The following is a 4,926-nucleotide window of genomic DNA, read 5'->3' as shown; positions in this document are numbered from 1 at the left end:
AAAAAAAGAGTGATAGCCGTCCGGTTGGCTCAATATGTAAAGCGAAGGACTGTGAATTGGCGTCCCGAATTGGCGCAGGTCACTATCGTTGTGTAAAATTTTGGGGGTAAAAAATTCCTTTTCCAAAACGGTAATTTTTTGCACCGGGGAAAAACTTCCCCGTTTTGGGTAGTAAAAAAGTTTTCATTTCCCTTTTGGGAATGATGGAAAAAAATAATATTTGGAAAAACTGCTTGACGGCCTGCCCGGGAAATTATGAGTGGTTGAACGGGTAACTCCCTTAAAAATAAAATGTGTTCTTACTGCCCATTGTTTTCCCAGGGAAAACTATCAACACCTCTTTTTTTGCTTCTTGTGATTAAACCGGTTAAAATTGTTTTTTAAAAGGGTTTATAAAAAATTGGAACGAGGGGGAAAACTGAGGGGGGGGTCTAGTAGGTTTTAAGATTTTTTATGCCATTTTGGGATATTTTTTTGACCAATCATGGGCAAATTTTTAAAGATAAATTTTATCGTTTCCAAATTTTTTCGGAAAAAAATAAATTTTTAATTTTTGAACCCGGTTCCCCGAGTTTTTTGGGCTAAGATGTTACAAAATTCAATTTTCAATTTAATTCTGAGCATGTTTCTACGTATATGATAATTTACACATTTTTACGTTTTAAGTATCCCCGTTGATCAATGTTTAAGTAAAAATTTACAATTGAAAGATTGAACTCCTTTATCCATTGATTGATTAGATTGAGATATTCTTTGTTTACTCTGTGTCCATGGATTGCCTCAAAGCAAACGTTTTTGCATTAAAGTAAACCTTATTCTCGTGTATATATTGTAATTTTATTCTATTATACCCATTGCTTACATTATTACAATAATATGTATACATATGTATATCTTATTTTATGATCAGTTTTGTATATGTCTCCTTTGCAAATTGTTACAATGTAACCGTCGTATAACCGTGTTTATTTTGTTTATTTTCTTTTCATTATTTGTATCAGAAAATATAATTTCTTTTACGTTATACTGTTCAGCAATCATCAATATAATTATTTGGAATATACTAAGTGTTTTCGTGTTGAGCATAGACTCTTTTTACACATAAAAATTAATGAAGTTATGATACGCTATATTTTTTATTCAATAATTCGAGCGCCGTTCTGAGACAATGTTTTTCAGTCATTGTACGTTTTTGCAATGTTATCATAACACAAAGATAGTTTCTGTGAAACTGTTCGTATCTGGTTGTTATCAGATATGTTCTAATCAATAGGGTATGTAAGTCTCGTCATGTGACTTGCAAGATTTCACGATATTTTGCACTTCCGGGTACAAACAAATATCAACAACATTGCTTATCTATATTGGGTAATACTTGTATGCCGGTGGGAAAGTAAAACTTACATGGAAAAGCAAATGATATGTGGAAATTGGCAGAGTTTTTTGTTTTGTAACGAAATGCAAATGGTTTCATCTTGTGAACAAGTATCAATGAAAGACAACTTCGTATAATCTTCAGGTGGGTGTGTCGTTTCAAATTCAGTTTATCCCAATAAATGTTGTAATATTTTCATTTCCATGTAAATCTAATAAATTTGTTTTTTGATACAACATCATTCGCATCTGACACCAGTTAAAGATTACATTACTTTTACAATTGCAGTGATCATGGTGATAATATGAAATGAAACTCAATCAAGATAGAAACATTTTAATGCTGAACATTTATCTTTTTACCATTCCTGTTAATTTACAAGTCTATTTATAACAAATTTATCTTAACTATTTTGAAACTACATGATGCCTGGTTGAAACTGTTTTTGACAGCCATTTGCAGAAGATAAATTATCTTTGAATAATTAAGTTAATACAAAGTTACAAATGATAGGTTATTTATTTCTAATAAAGTCAGGTTATTTATTTCTAATAAAGACAGATATTTTTAATGTTTTATTTACTTATCAATTATCATGCAGTGAAATCCAAAAGTTATTAAATTATAATACTATATTTTGATAATTGTTTATCTTTCCGATCTCAACTAAAAATTAATCAATTATTTTACATGTATTTACCTTTGATGTATAGATATTTCAGGATCATAGGCAGTGCAAACAGTTGATTAATGGTCCATATTGAACAACTGTATATTCTATACTTGCCATATACCTCCTTGTCTATACATCTGAAATGGTTTAATCAAATATTATATTTTTTAATTCAATCATAATTTGCTAGGTACCATATTAACATATATATATAATTGAAAAAGGAACAAGAATAAAATGGAAGGGAAAAATATCCGAATTACTGTGCAATGTCCGAATTTTGAATAACTTTAATATACACTAGAATTAAAGTGTTTCTTCATTGTTTATTTCAATAAGTTAAAATGGTTTGAATTAATTTCTCACATCAGTAGTTTTAAAAAAAATACTTAAAGCTAAACAACTAGAATTCACTACCTTGACAAAACATCCGAAACAATTGTCACTATCCGAAAATAAACTAGTTTTATTAAACTCTATAAATCCTTCGTTTTTCCGTCAGATAATTGACCTACCTGCATTTTTTGACCCGTGCTATCCATTCCTTCAAATCTGAACAGGACCGAAACAAATTCAACTTCTATATCCCTCGAGTTCTTCGGGTTACCTATATGCGTAACGGTAAGTAATAGTTACCGTACGAGGAATAGGTCTGCATAGTATTTACAGACCCGGGTGGCGATTTGAAGACCGAGAGAGCGTAGCGATCGAGGTTTTTAAAAGGCCACCGGGTCTGTAAATACTATGCAGACCTATTCCGAGTGCGGTAACTATCTTACCTACATGCTCTTTTGTTTTTCTATCCATACATCAGTTTTTAACTCAGTATTTATTAATATTACTCACAAGAAACATGTTACTTATGTACTTTATCATGTTTAAGTAAGCATTCCAAAGCCAAGCAAAGATACCATCCGCTACGCTCATGTAATTCATTCGTTCACAAATCAGGTGTTATTTGAACATTCTCGTGATTTTCGTGGGGTTTCATTAGGTAATGTACTTGTTGAGTTGAGTCACAGAAAATGAAAACAGAACTTGTCGAGTAGGGAAAGGTAAGATCATTATTTTGATATGTGAATACATAACATATTAATAATATAAACAAATAGGAAGATAAAAATGTTTTCTAATCATAAAAACGGAACACTTTATCTTTATATATACTCATGGTAAATAGATGATCAGGCTATTTCTTATATACATGTAATTAAAATATACGATTTTTTCAAAGGAAATACAAGACGGGGTTCTATGAATAAATATTAGTAATACATGTAGTTACACCGTTATGTAAGTTGGGTTTTTTTGTTGTTGTTTTTTATGATGGCTGTTTTTAAATGTTCTTAGAATTTCATCCAAGTTTGGAAGAATTTTCTTTCCGTGTATTATTAATTAGCATCATCCGTTATTAGACCGCATGTAAGCACAAGCGCAAGTCGTATTCTTGGTACTGGTATACAAAATCCATATTGTAATGTAAAAATAACTGGGAAAAAATCAGAAAAAAAAAGTCTTATACTTAAGATGAACTATACTCTCACTGAAAGTAATATTTTGGAAGAAGGAAAGATGCAGAAGTTGACTTTGATTCGATATGCACCAATAATATAATCGTCGTATATATCCTATAATGCAGAATTGTTAAAATAATGCAGGATTGTGCAAATTTAGACATAGTTGTGGAAATAAATACCGAAAACTAGTATCTTATGAATATATATAGTTCGGCACATGCGTTAGGTATACCGAAAAGCAAACTTTAAAGAAAGGCTTAATGTGCGTTGTTATACTCATTAATATCGGCGAAACACAAAACTTTAACGCCAGAACAGTAGCCAGTTCGTTTTTCTCACAAATAATCTGGAATATAAGTTATGAGGGTACTTACAGCCGTATACGCTAATTTATTTCGATTAATCTTTGAAATATATATCGACCCTTTTTCCTATTCAAAGTGGTCATTATCCCCCCCTCCACCACAATTTAGCGTTATTTTACGGTGAATATTGTGTACTGTAATGCACGAGTTTCTCGGCTTCACATAGTTTCTATTGTATAGAGAACAATAGAACAATAACCGGTCGGTATCTATTTGCAGACCTGTTAACCGGTCGGTAAGTGATTTACTAGACCGCTTTTAACAAAGGAGCCGGTAGGTAAATAAGTCTGCCGATGTACCCGGAAGTGGTAAATCGAAAGTGATAGTAAACGAGACTTACGGGCCCTATTTACAATCATTTTTTTTGTCAGAAGCTATCACGAATAACCTGTGCTTCTCCTTTTTTAAAAAAAAATATTCTGATGATTGTTACACAAACGCCAACATTTCTTTTGATATATCGTTTTCCACATAACATTTCCATTCATATGTTGTGCTATATTATGTTGTAATTTACAAGCTTGACTTAGGGCGTCTGTTGCCAATTGGTTAGGTTTGTTGACTTCACACCAATTGCACCTCGCCGTCGAAGGCACGAAATGGTTTCTTTATCTTTTGATTCTTAAATGTGACGAAACTATCCAGCTTGATAACGAAACGTCTATGGTTCACTTAGATGTCCTATCGTGCAAGAAATAGCACACGGAGGGTCATCTCAGGTCTTCAATCGGCAGTTAAACTGAAAAGTCGACATATGATCTTTACTGTATTGGTGTTATCCAAACTTTGCAGGGATGTTCCTTGCATGAAGCTCTACCAAAGTTGTTCAAAGAATAATATTCAATATAGAACTCTGGTTGCCATGGCATCCAGAAGATTATTTTACACAACATCTTAAAAAATCTTCTTGTAAAAATCTGAAAGAGTTAGAGCTTAGATATGTGGCATGAAACATCTTCTGGTGTGATTTTCCATATATGTTCATAGTAAACAAAA

General features: G+C 32.0%; 1 long non-coding RNA gene across 1 annotated transcript; it reads right to left on the bottom strand.

The window, feature by feature from the left end:
• Positions 1-2,070: 2,070 nt before the first annotated feature.
• Positions 2,071-2,944, bottom strand: LOC132739286 (uncharacterized). The gene is made up of 2 exons (XR_009626971.1): positions 2,564-2,944; positions 2,071-2,185 (listed from the first exon to the last, which is right to left on the bottom strand). It is a non-coding gene; the product is annotated as an uncharacterized LOC132739286 (long non-coding RNA).
• Between the last annotated feature and the right edge of the window lie 1,982 nt (positions 2,945-4,926).

The sequence above is a fragment of the Ruditapes philippinarum genome, unplaced genomic scaffold (genome assembly GCF_026571515.1).
Source record: "Ruditapes philippinarum isolate M1 unplaced genomic scaffold, ASM2657151v2 ctg2901_1_1_1_1, whole genome shotgun sequence".
NCBI lineage: Eukaryota > Metazoa > Mollusca > Bivalvia > Venerida > Veneridae > Ruditapes > Ruditapes philippinarum.
The sequence above is the reverse complement of the archived record's forward strand: the minus strand, read 5'-3'. Positions and strand labels throughout refer to the sequence as shown.